Here is a 14,631-nt window from a genome sequence, read left to right as displayed (position 1 = left end):
TTTTATATTTAATATATTTTTATTTTAAAAATACATAGGGACAAAATCAGAAGATAATTGAAGCAACTAATGAAGCAAAAAAGTTAACCCGTATATAAAGATTAATAAATAAATTATGAGGAGATGAAAGTTAATAACAAATTTGATTACGGTGGGTGATAGTGGTTATAAGGACCCAAATTCATGTTTTTTAATTTAACTCAAACAAATATATTTAATTTGAATTCTATCTCACTCAACTCGATTTGAGAAAATTTCAAATCGAGTTAGAATGTAAAATAGGATTTATCAACTCGATTAACTCGAATTTTTTTCATTCGATCCGATTCGACCGAATGCTGACCCCTAATAGTTAACACTTCACTTAATATTGTCTATTTTCTATAAAATTTCGATTTTAGGTTCGTACATTATGGGTAAAACACTTAACTGATTTGAGTTGTAGAAACTTTGTAAGTGTGGAATGATTAGGAAAGAGAGGATTTTGATAAAGTTGTTTTTGAACCATTTTTTTACCATTCTTTTTGAATGAAACTGCATAACTTATAGGAGGGGGAAGGGGATTAGGTAAGGTTAAGTTTGCCAAAGGTGTTGACTTATGTAATAAAAGAATCCTAAATATTAGAATTCTAATCAAAAGTTCAAAAGTCATTTTTCCTACCTTCTCAAAAGTTGGATTTCTTGAATGATTAAACATATATCTATACACGTATATATACATAAATGGAATTCACTCTAATCATTGTAATTCATTTTCATACTAATGCTTCGAAGTTGACAATTCTTGTTGTTGGATTGCCCAGTGGATCGGTTGTGGTAAATATTTTAGGCACAGACATGCCCCCAGAAATTACAATTTTTGCAAAAAAAAGAAAGCAAACCCCCCCCCCCAAAAAAATTAAATCACCAAAAATATATAAAGGATTTGTTAGATCGTAATTTTGAGTTTTGGAGTTTCGAATAACGATCCCTTCTCGAATTGATAAAGTAGACCTCAAAATATCCTTTGAACTAATCAGAAACAAATCAACCAAATAGAGATGATTTGTGGGAACATAAACACAACACAGTTCTTCTTCACCAACGCCCTTCTGAAGAACAACTGTAGAAGTAATAAATCCAAACATATATTGAAACCATAAGTGGGTGTATTATGATTGCCACTTCTTTGAAAGCATTAGATTTTTTTATCTGCAAAAGTGGTTTTCATGCTGGTAATTTAGCCATGTTAATCGAAAGTCTAGAAATTTAAAGACTTTACCTGGTGATATTGCAACACTAATTTGCTTTGAGGCAGAATAAATATAGCTCACTAGTGGCATTTTCTTGATAAACCATTCACCAAGTGTAAGAACTGAAGCTCCCAACCAAGATGACATGAAAATACCAATTAAAAAGATGAAAGTGATGGAGGTAGCAAATCTTAGACTTGTATCATTGTTAAAATCGCTTGTTTTTATTTCCTTTGATATTATATTCAAACTGAGTCTCTTCAGCATCAATTGGAATGTGCAATTACATCTGTTGAAGTTGGCTTGCATGTAGCACATGAAGCAGCCAAGGAGCAGACAATGCCATTTAAGTTATGCGGATGAAGTACATGCAGTCCAAGTTATGTGGATGAAGTATGAAGATCAAGCTGCTGTAGTATTTCCAGATAAAGTACATGCAGCTGCTGAAGTTGATGCTACTATTCAATTTCGGTTTCATTTTGTTACTTTAAGTAATATTTTGTAACTTAGTTAAATTAGAACTAAGTATGTAATGTATTTAATACATTCAGTGCTGATAAGATTGATAGATCAGCTTGCCTAATTGTGCAAGTTGTGATTTGCAAGTTGTAATGTGCAAGCGGTGCAAGTTACAATAAAGTCTAAAAATAGTAAATATGTTAAAGCTGTCCATCTTATGACTGGTATATGTATTGGCATTATGCCATCTTTTTGATTAATGAATTTCAATAGAAATCATTCAAGAAAATACTCTCTCAATTTTTGCTTTCATAGTTCAAGCCAGATTCTATTTGTTTGCTCAAAAACCTCCATACTTGAATATCAAAGTTTTTGTTATTCTTTATCCAGATTTATTACGTTGTTGCTCAAGTTTCACACTGAGCTTCATACTTCCTCCTTATAAATTGTTCAAAAAACCCAACAATTGGAATCTAGAGCCCTATTCTTAATGGACTTGTCATTTTCAATCCTTAAAAACCATGTCTTCCTCAAGTTTTTCACCAGTTGCACCACCAGTCTTCAATGGAGAAGGCTACCACATTTGGGTAGTAAAAATGAAGACTTACCTATAGGCATTTGACCTATGGGAGGTTGTCAACTCAAATGTTGAACCAGCACCTCTTAGAGCCAATCCAACAGTGGCTCAAATTAGATGACATTCAAATGAAAGAACCAAAAGGCACAAAGCCACGTCTTGCATCCAAAATAATGTGTCTGATGTGATTTTCACAAGAATCATGGCTTGTGAGTCACCAAAGCAGGCTTGGGATAAGATGAAGGAGGAGTTCCAAGGGACTGAAAGAACAAGGCAGTAATAGCTACTGAATTTAAGAAGGGACTTTGAAAACTTGAAGATGAAGGAAGAAGAAACAGTGAAGCAATACTCAGACAGAATCATGGCTGTAGTAAACAGCATAAGGCTACTTGAAGAACAATTTAGTGAAGCAAGAATTGTGGAGAAGGTGATCTCAACCTTACTTGAAAGGTATGAGGCAAAGATCTCATCTCTTAAAGACTCAAGAGACCTGACCAGCATATCATTGATAGAGTTGATCAATGCTCTTTAAGCTCAAGAGCAAAGGAGAGCAAGTAGACTGGAGGAGCATCAAGAAGGTGCCTTCCAAGCCAAAGCTAGGCCAGCCTCAAACTCCTCTGCCTACAAAGGGAAGAAAACCTGGAAAGACAAGCCTAGAACAAATGGTGAAAGAAGATATCCACCTTGCCCACACTGCAGAAGGGTAAGTCATATGGGTGAAGTATGTTGGTTTAGGCCTGATGTGCAGTGCAAAATCTGCAAAAAGATGGGCCATGCAGACGAAGTTTGCAAAAACAAAGGCAAACAGAGGCCAAATCAACCTCAACAGCCAAGAGCTAAAGCTCAAGTAGTAGAAGAAGGTAGTGACCAAGAAGAGCAAGTCTTTGTAGTTTCTAGCTCAGCTTCCAAAAGAAAAGCCACAAAAAGATGGCTAATTGACAATGGTTGCACAAACCACATGACTCCTAATACTGCTATCTTCAAGACAATTGACAGAAGCTTCAAAACAAGGGTGAAGGTTTCATCAAAGTAGAAGGCAAAGGAAATGTGCTGATTGACACTCCTACAGGTACCAAACTTGTTTCAAATGTACTTTTGGTGCCTGAAATAGATAAAAACCTGCTCAGTATAGCTCAGTTGTTAGAAAAAGGCTACTCTGTGGTGTTCAAAGGCAAGAAGTGCCTAATCAATGACCCAAATGGATCCAAACTCATGACAGTGACCATGGCTGACAAGAGTTTGTTGTGGATTGGAATAAGAGCTCAGACAGTGCCTACACAGCTGTTCAAGATGAATCCAAGCTGTGGCACAAAAGACTTGGCCATGTCAACTACAACGTTGAAAACTTCACTAACTCAATTGAAAAGGTAGAAGTTTGTGAAGTATGTTAGCTAGGAAAACAAGCTAAACTACCATTTCCTACAAACAAAGCCTAGAGAGTTCTGAAATACTGCAACTTGTACACACTGATGTGTGTGGTCCAATAAAGATTCAATCTCTGAATGGCAGTAGGTATTTCATCTTATTCATTGATGATTACTCAAGATATTGCTGGATTTATTTTTTGAAACAGAAATCAGAAGTGCCCCAGTATTTTTAAAGTTTAAAGTTGTAGCAGAGACTGAAACAGGTTGCAAGTTGAAGACATTGAGGTCTGATAATGGGACTAAGTATACTTCATCCGGGTTACATATGTTTTGTGATGAAGCAGGCATCAAACACTAGCTTACCAACACTTATACACCTCAACAAAATGGTGTAAGTGAAAGAAAGAACAGAAGCTTAATGGATATGGTCAGGTGCCTAATGTTTGAAAGAAATTTACCTAAGACATTTTGGACAGAAGCAGTTAACACTACTATTTACCTCGAAAACAGGCTCCCAACCAAGGCTTTGGCTCAGAAAACTCCATTCGAGGCTTGGTTCAAATTCAAACCATCACTAGCTCACCTAAGAGTCTTTGGATGTGTATGTTATGCTCATGTTCCAATAGCAAAAAGAGACAAGCTTGCTAAGAAAGCTCAACCTGGTATTCTAGTGGGCTACAGTAGTATCAAGAAAGGTTATAGAATACTTGATCCTTCAACAAACAAAGTTTCTGTAAGCAAAGATGTAGTATTCAATGACAAGTCAAGCTGGAATTGGGATAAAAATGAACCAGAAACTGCTGCTAAAGATTTGGTGACAGATCAGACTGAAGCTGATCAAAATGGTCCTGAAATGGACATTGATGATGAACCAGTCAAAGGCACTAGACTATTGGCTGAGATTTATGAAAGAGCTCATGTGGCTGCAGTTGAACCAAGCTACTTTGAAGAAGCTGAAGCTCATCAAGGCTGGAAACAGGCAACGGCTGATGAAATCAGTATGATTGAGAAGAATTAGACCTGGAAGCTAGTTGAAAGACCACTCAACAGAAAATTCATTGGAGTGAAATTGTAACACCCTGTACCCGAGACCGTTGCCGGAGTCGGACATGAGGGGTTCACAGACTAAATTCGCTTACTATCGCAGTCCATTTTAAAAATTTCCAGGCAGTTGGCTAACTGCGTCACTGTCACCTTAAAAATCATATCTTGAGTTTTACAACTCGAAAATCAGTTTCGTAATTTTTCCCTGAAACTAGACTCATATTCCCATCTACATATTCTTTTCTAGAATTTTTGGTTGAGCCAATTAGTACAGTTTATTAGTCAAAGTCTCCCATGTTACAGGGATCGACTACACTGACCTTTGCGCATTACGACTTGGATATCTCCCTGTACAGGGCTTCAATACTGATGTCGTTTGTTTCTATAGAAACTATACTCAAAAAGAAATCTATGCATATATGGCATGACTTATAATTATCTCTGGTTAATTTATAATGAATTTCCAAAGTCGGAACAGGGAATCCAGAAACCGTTCTGGCCCTGTCTCACAAGAACCTGAATATCTCTTAACATACTATCCATATGATCGTTTCGTTACTTTCCTATGAAAATAGATTCATCAAGATTTGTTTACATAATTTATTCACTATTTAATTCCATTCCTACTATTTTTAGTGATTTTTCACATCCACATCACTGCTGCTGCCAGCATCTGTTTTTAAGGTAAACTTTACCTATTTCATGATCCTCCATGGATCAACTAGAGTTTGTCATACATATTCCAAAGGTGATCAAGAATAACCCTTCCCATGGCTAACCGTTACCAACATTTCCATACCTCTCGACGGACAACATACAAAACAATTATAATGCTATGATCAAAGTATATTTAAGTCATTTTCGCATGGCTATCCAAATTTACACAAAACCGAAGGGTACATGACCAACAACAAAAGGGTAGTCCTATACATGCCATTTTCAGAGTTCAACCAAAAGTGTACCAAAAGGGCTTTGATAGTGTGGGCGACTTCGACTTCAAAATCCCGAGTCCGATAGCTGAAGAACCAAAATCTATAAAACAGAGAATCAAAGAAACGGAGTAAGCATTAAATGCTTAGTAAGTTTTGAGCAAAGAGTTTAGACACAACCAAAGTATAGCATTCATGTAGCTAAACGGATAATTTCATATGCACAAATTTTCAATATCATACTTACTTCACATTACCAACCCTTATGTTCATACACAAAAGATCAACTTAGCCAAAGGCCGGTAGCTCATTTATCAACTGAGCGAATACTTATTTGTAAGGGCTCAACTAATTCAAAGCACATACAAAACATACCTCAATGTTGGGATGTTACAAGCGTATTAACTGAAATTTTTACAGCAAGATCGTTCATTCCCGAATCACGTACCTTCGGAATTTAACCGGATATAGCTACTCATTCAAATGCCTTCGGGACATAGCCCGGTTATAGTAACTCGCACAAATGCCTTCGATACTTAACCCGGATTTAGTAACTCGCACCAATGCCTTCGGGCTTAGCCCGGAATTAGTAACTCGCACAAATGCCTTTGGATCTTAGTCTGGATATGGTCACTTAGCACAAAGCCTTCGGGACTTAGCCCGGACATCATTCGAATAACCATGCACATTTAACAATAAATCATGACACATTCGTATTTCATTTTCATTAGCAAAACTCAAACACAAGACACTTATCACTCTTGCAATTTCGGCTCAATAGCCACACACAAAGAGCATGATTTTGATTTGCTTAAAACATGATCTAATCAAATCATAATTTAAGCTCTATTACTCAAGAACTTACCTCGGATGTGGTCGAGCGATTTCGACAGCTATTCGATCACTTTTTCCTTTCCCTTATCCAACTGTGGTCCTCTAAGCTCTTGAGCTAATTCAAACAAATTTAACTCATTAAAGTCTCATTTTGCTAGCTTATGGCCGAATATGACAAGGAGTTTGATAGGTCATATGGCCACCTTTTAGCTCAAATACACAATGGTCATACGCATTTTTAATCACATCAAGCAATTTAATACAATTCATTCGAACATCAAAAGAGAAGCTCAAGGTACTTAGCCCATATATACATTAGACATTAGAGTCACATATGTACGAAATCACGAATCGAATTCAACATACTAGCTAATATTTCCCCTTAGCCGAATTTTCTAAGTCAAGCTAAAGCCATCAATAGGCTACCTATGGCCGAACATACACATAACTTATGTACTTATTCATGTGGCCGAACATACATGTCTATGTTGGGGCCGATTGCAACACTTAATACATTCTACAAGTATGGTCACTTGTATTGACTAAACACCATTTTGTTTCAAGTTCAAAACTTGGCTAATACACACATATATACACTAGTAAAGCATCCTCTCCCTTTCCATCAATTTAACACATGCATTACTCATTAATATACAAAAATTATATTCGGCCTTAGCACACAACTTGCTAGCCGATTCTTCTCCATCTAGCAACCAATGCACATATGTGCTCATTCGTTAGACTCTACTTCATCTAACAACAACCATATTTTTCCCTTCTACTTCCTACCATGGCCGAATGCATCACAACACCATACCATTTCAATTTTTGGTCATGGTTAAACAAAGAACTTAATGTCTCACTCAAAATGCTAAAAAGAAGATTCAAGAATCATCAATCCACCATCACATGCACCATTACAAAGCTTCACTTTTAGCATGCAAATGATATCAACACAAATCCACCTTAGCCGAATATCATCTCCATGACATAGTAAAGATTTGAACCATGGGCTAGTTAGAACTCAAGCTAACTACTAAAATATACATGAATCTCATGGAGCAACCTCAAACATACCTTAGCCTAGTTACATGCATGGCCGAACCTCTTCAACATTTCCTCCTTTCTTTCCTTTTGAATTTCGGTCAAGGATGTTCAAGGATGAACACACATTTTTTTTTCTTTGTTTTCTTTCTTCCATTCACGGCACAGGGGGGCATGGATGAGACCATTTTTTATTTCATCACTCCTCCCTTTCATTATTTAATTACCATGCTCATTATTTTATTGTTTCCTCCCATGATGCACCAACACAACATGTCTATGACATGTTTTGCCCATCACCCTTTGTCCATCCTAATGTCATGGCCGGCCACTACTAGATGGGGGGAAAATTGACATGCAAGTCCCCCCTTTTTCAACATGCACTAATAGGTCCTTATGTTTTGATCTATCACATTTCAAAAATGTCACACATAAGTCCTATTGACTAAATTCACATGCAACTTACTAAATAGAAGCTTAAAATTTTCACACATTTATTTTAGACAATAAATATCATATTCAAACAATTTGGTGACTCGGTTTAGCGGTCCCGAAACTGCTTTCCTACTAAGGTCACTTTAGGGCTGTCACAACTCTCCCCCACTTAAGAAATTTTCGTCCCCAAAAATCTTACCGGTAAATAGGTTTGGGTATCGTTCTTTCATCGAGCTCTCGGTTTCCCAAGTAGCTTCCTCGATCCCGTGTTTGAGCCATAACACCTTTACTAACGGAACCCTTTTGTTTCGCAACTCCTTCACTTCACGAGCTAGGATACGCATCGGTTCTTTTTCATAACTCATATCGGCTTGAATTTCAACCTCTGATGGGCTAATTATGTGCGATGGATCAGATCTATAGCGTCGAAGCATCGAAACATGAAAGACGTCGTGAATCTTTACAAGTTCAGGGGGCAAAATCAATCGATACGCAACTGGACCAACTCGTTCGGAGATTTCGTACGGCCCAATGAATCTCGGACTCAACTTGCCCTTACGGCCAAATCTGAGTACCTTTTTCCAAGGCGAAACATTAAGAAACACTTTATCTCCCACCTGATATTCAATGTCTTTTCGTTTCAAATCCGCATACGATTTCTGACGATCTGTGGCTGCCTTCAGACTTTCACGGATTACCTTTACTTTCTGTTCGGCATCTTTAATCAAATCAACTCCGAAAATTTTACTTTCACCGAGCTCGGTCCAAAACAATGGTGTGCGGCATTTACGCCCGTACAAAGCCTCGTAAGGTGCCATCTTAATACTTGATTGAAAACTATTGTTGTAAGCGAATTCAATCAAAGGTAAGTACCGATCCCATGAACCACTAAACTCAAGGATGCAGCATCTCAGCATATCCTCGAGTATCTGAATTATCCGCTCGGATTGACCATCGGTTTGGGGATGAAAAGCGGTGCTAAAATGCAACTTGGTACCCAAAGCTTCTTGCAATTTCTTCCAAAATCGTGAGGTGAATCTCGAATCTCTATCCGACACGATAGAAATAGGTACCCCGTGTAATCTCACAATCTGAGAAACGTACAATTCAGCTAGTTTATCCAATGAAAAATCCGTACGCACGGGGATAAAGTGAGCCGACTTAGTCAGTCTATCAACAACAACCCAAATCGCATCCTTCTTACTTGCTGACAATGGCAGTTCGGACACAAAGTCCATTGTGACTCGATCCCATTTCCACTCAGGTATCATGATCGGCTGAAGTAATCCTGAAGGCACTTGATGTTCCGCTTTCACTTGTTGACATATTAAACATCTTGAAACAAAGTCGGAGATGTCTCGTTTCATACCATGCCACCAAAACCGACGTTTCAAATCGTTGTACATTTTTGTACTCCCCGGGTGAATTGACATTCGGCTACAATGGGCTTCGTTCAGAATCATCGAAATGAGTTTCGAATTCCTTGGAACACACAAACGACTTCTGAACCTCAAACAATCATCATCATCAATTTGAAACTCCGATTCCTTGTTCGGAACACACTCAGCCCGTTTTGCAACCAATTCATCGTCGACTTTCTGAGCTTCACGAATTTGATGAATCAATAATGGTTCGGCCTTTAATTCAGCTACTAACACATTGTCGGGTAGAACAGACAAGTGCACATTCATCGCTCGTAAAGCAAACAGTGATTTCCGGCTTAAGGCGTCCGCAACCACATTAGCCTTTCCCGGGTGGTAATCAATGACAAGCTCGTAATCTTTCAACAACTCAAGCCAACGTCTTTGTCGCAGATTTAAGTCTCTTTGAGTCATCAAATATTTGAGACTTTTGTGATCCGAAAATACATGGCACTTTTCACCAAATAAGTAATGTCGCCATATTTTTAAAGCGAATACGATGGCAGCTAGTTCGAGATCATGGGTCGGATAATTTTTCTCATGTGGCTTTAATTGTCTCGACGCATAGGCCACCACTCGACCTTCTTGCATCAATATGCAACCCAACCCAAGTAGGGATGCGTCACTATAAATGACAAACTCTTTGCCTGATTCGGGTTGCATTAAAATTGGAGCTTCAGTCAAATAAGTTTTCAGTTGATCGAAACTTTTCTGACATTCCTCCGTCCATTCGAACTTAACATCCTTTTGAAGTAGCTTCGTCATTGGTGTGGCTATCATCGAGAAACCTTTGACAAATCGTCGGTAATAACCAGCGAGCCCCAGGAAGCTCCAAACTTCGGTAATATTTCTTGGAGGCTTCCAGTTAAGTATGGCTGAAATTTTGCTCGGGTCAACTCGAATACTCGATGCGGATACCACATGACCCAAGAAGCTAACCTCTCTTAACCAGAACTCACAATTACTGAACTTAGCATATAACTGCTTATCCCGCAAAATTTGCAACACTAGTCTCAGGTGCTCAGCATGTTTGGTCTCATCTCTTGAATAGACCAAGATGTCATCAATGAACACAACTACGAACCGATCCAAATATGGTCTGAAGATCCGATTCATCAAATCCATAAATACCGCAGGGGCATTAGTGAGCCCAAACGGCATCACTAAGAACTCGTAGTGACCATATCTCGTTTTGAAGGCAGTTTTGGGTATGTCCGAATCTCGAATTCGCAACTGATAATAGCCCGATCTCAAATCTATTTTTGAGAACACTGAGGCTCCCTTCAGTTGGTCGAACAAATCATCCATACACGGTAACGGATATTTGTTCTTTATTGTCACTTTATTCAGCTGACGATAGTCAATGCACAACCTCATGGTTCCGTCCTTCTTTTTCACGAACAATACTGGTGCACCCCAAGGTGAGAAACTTGGTCGAGCGAAACCTCTATCCGTCAATTCTTGCAACTGAGCTTTCAACTCTTTTAACTCGGTTGGTGCCATACGATACGGAGCTATCGAAATCGGCGTAGTCCCAGGTACAAGCTCAATACCAAACTCTATCTCCCGAACAGGTGGTAAACCCGGTAATTCTTCAGGAAAAACATCCGGGTATTCACAAACCACCGGCACAGATTCGGGTTTCTTTTCTAATTCTTTGTCATCAAGTACATACGCAAGGTATGCTTCGCACCCTTTTCTTACATATTTCTGGGCCAACATTGAGGATATTACAGCTGGCAACCCATCTAAGTCCGTAGACTCAACTCGGATTACTTCGTTATTTGCGCACCTCAAATCAATAGTCTTGCTTTTGCAATTCACAACCGCATCATGCACGGTCAATCAATCCAACCCGAGAATAACATCAAATTCATCAAACGGCAAAAGCATCAAGTCTGCCGGAAAACAGGAACCTCGAATTACTAGGGGACATTTCTTACACACTTTGTCGACAAGCACGTAACGACCCAAGGGATTTGACACCCGAATTACGAACTCAGTAGACTCAATAGGTAAAGTCTTACTGGATGCTAAGGTTTCACATATGTAAGAATGAGTAGAACCGGGGTCAATCAAAGCAATTACATTAGTATCAAAGAGAGTAAAAGTACCGGTAATAACATCAGGTGAAGAAGCATCCTCGCGGGCACGTATAGCATAAGCTCTAGCAGGCGCACGAGCCTCGGATCTGGTCGTAGCATCTCTAGATCCTCTCTGACCACCACTAGCATTGCCCGTATTTCTAGATGGTCTACCTCGAGCAGTGGTAGCACCCGGTTTCCCACTCTGATTTACATTCTGTTCAGACAACCTCGGGCAATCTTTAATGAAGTGGTCAACTGATCTGCACCTGTAACAGGAGCGGTCATGGAATCTACAAGTCCCCGAATGCCATTTACCGCAATATCGACATTCCGTTCTGTCTCGACGTTCATTCCCAACACTGGCGACCGAAGTGCCTCTAGACCGGCCCACATCATCTCGAAATTTCTTCGATGCCTGTTCAAGAGGATCTTTTACGAAACTCTCCAGTTCCCACATCAACTTTTTGTTTTTCTTTTCTAAGCTCTTCGGCTTTACAAGCTCGCTCGACAAGTACTACGAACTCTCGTATTTCAAGAATACCAACGAACATTTTTATATCTTCATTCAGCCCATCCTCGAAGCGTTTACACATGATGCCTCGGACGAAACACATTCCCGAGCGTATCTACTAAGTCTAACAAATTTTCGCTCGTAATCAGTAACTGACATAGAACCTTGCTTAAGCTCAAGAAATTCCTTCCGTTTTTTATCAACAAATCTCTGACTGATATACTTTTTCCGAAACTCAATTTGGAAAAACTCCCAAGTTACTTGCTCTCGGGGCACAACAGAAGTCAGAGTACTCCACCAATAGTAGGCAGAATCACGTAGCAAGGAGATAGTACACTTTAGGCACTCATCGAGTGTGCAAGATAGCTCGTCGAGTACCCGGATAGTGTTGTCCAACCAAAATTCAGCTTGCTCGGCATCATCGCTGTCCGTAGCTTTAAATTTAGTAGCCCCATGTTTTCGGATCCTGTCAACTGGGGGCTTATTTGACCCTATTTGGTCAGTTACCGGAGGTATGGTAGGTGCAGGGGTGGTATTTGTCGGGAATGGAGGTTGTCGAACAGTCGTATTAGTTCGAATGTATTGGTTGAACCAATCATTCATCACGCTATAGAAAGCTTGTCTAGCTTCATCATTCGGGTTACTAGCATTAGGTTGAGAGTCCGCCGGCGCTGTCCCTTGCGCGGGAGCAGGCGCTACACTCTCAAGATCATCAGCTACCGCTCGGTCGGGATCAGGATCCATTACTATAAATAAACACATTTGCAAATGTCAGAAATCACCACACTATCAAATAATCACATAAAATGGCATGTATAGCTAGACCCAACGCATTACGGTAGTCCTAGAATCGACTAAACCGTGCTCTGATACCAATAAAATTGTAACACCCCGTACCCGAGACCGTTGCCGGAGTCGGACACGAGGGGTTCACAGACTAAATTCGCTTACTATCGCAGTCCATTTTAAAAATTTCCAGGCAGTTGGCTAACTGCGTCACTGTCACCTTAAAAATCATATCTTGAGTTTCACAACTCGAAAATCAGTTTCGTAATTTTTCCCTGAAACTAGACTCATATTCCCATCTACATATTTTTTTCTAAAATTTTTGGTCAGGCCAATTAGTACAGTTTATTAGTCAAAGTCTCCCATGTTACAGGGATCGACTACACTGACCTTTGCGCATTACGACTTGGATATCGCCCTGTACAGGGCTTCAATACTGATGTCGTTTGTTTCTATAGAAACTAGACTCAAAAGGAAATCTATGCATATATGGCATGACTTCTAATTATCTCTAGTTAATTTATAATGAATTTCCAAAGTCGGAACAGGGAATCCAGAAACTGTTCTGGCCCTGTCTCACGAGAACCTGAATATCTCTTAACATACTGTCCATATGATCGTTTCGTTACTTTCCTATGAAAATAGATTCATCAACGTTCGTTTACATAATTTATTCACTATTTAATTCCATTCGTACTATTTTTAGTGATTTTTCACATCCACATCACTGCTGCTGCCAGCATCTGTTTTTAAGGTAAACTTTACCTATTTCATGATCCTCCATGGATCAACTAGAGTTTGTCATACATATTCCAAAGGTGATCAAGAATAACCCTTCCCATGGCTAACCGTTACCAACATTTCCATACCTCTCGACGGACAACATACAAAACGATTATAATGCTATGATCAAAGTATATTTAAGCATTTTCGCATGGCTATCCAATTTTACACAAAACCGAAGGGTACATGACCAACAACAAAAGGGTAGTCCTATACATGCCATTTTCAGAGTTCAACCAAAAGTGTACCAAAAGGGCTTTGATAGTGTGGGCGACTTCGACTTCAAAATCCCGAGTCCGATAGCTGAAGAGCCAAAATCTATAAAACAGAGAATCAAAGAAACGGAGTAAGCATTAAATGCTTAGTAAGTTTTGAGCAAAGAGTTTAGACACAACCAAAGTATAGCATTCATGTAGCTAAACGGATAATTTCATATGCACAAATTTTCAATATCATACTTACTTCACATTACCAACCCTTATGTTCATACACAAAAGATCAACTTAGCCAAAGGCCGGTAGCTCATTTATCAACTAAGCGAATACTTATTTGTAAGGGCTCAACTAATTCAAAGCACATACGAAACATACCTCAATGCTGGGATGTTACAAGCGTATTAACTGAAATTTTTACAGCAAGATCGTTCATTCCTGAATCACGTACCTTCGGAATTTAACCGGATATAGCTACTCGTTCAAATGCCTTCGGGACATAGCCCGGTTATAGTAACTCGCACAAATGCCTTCGGGACTTAACCCGGATTTAGTAACTCGCACCAATGCCTTCGAGCTTAGCCCGGAATTAGTAACTCGCACAAATGCCTTCGGATCTTAGTCCGGATATGGTCACTTAGCACAAAGCCTTCGGGACTTAGCCCGGACATCATTCGAATAACCATGCACATTTAACAATAAATCATGACACATTCGTATTTCATTTTCATTAGCAAAACTCAAACACAAGACACTTATCACTCTTGCAATTTCGGCTCAATAGCCACACACAAAGAGCATGATTTTGATTTGCTTAAAACATGATCTAATCAAATCATAATTTAAGCTCTATTACTCAAGAACTTACCTCGGATGTGGTCGAGCGATTTCGACAGCTATTCGATCACTT

General features: G+C 39.1%; 1 pseudogene; it reads right to left on the bottom strand.

Moving 5' to 3' along the window:
* LOC121211319 (protein LIKE COV 1-like) overlaps nt 1–14,631 on the bottom strand; it is a 33,413-nt pseudogene that overhangs the window by 6,439 nt on the left and 12,343 nt on the right.

Source organism: Gossypium hirsutum, chromosome A01 (assembly GCF_007990345.1).
Source record: "Gossypium hirsutum isolate 1008001.06 chromosome A01, Gossypium_hirsutum_v2.1, whole genome shotgun sequence".
Lineage (NCBI taxonomy): Eukaryota > Viridiplantae > Streptophyta > Magnoliopsida > Malvales > Malvaceae > Gossypium > Gossypium hirsutum.
Note: the sequence above shows the minus strand (reverse complement) of the source record. Positions and strands in the feature narration are given on the sequence as shown.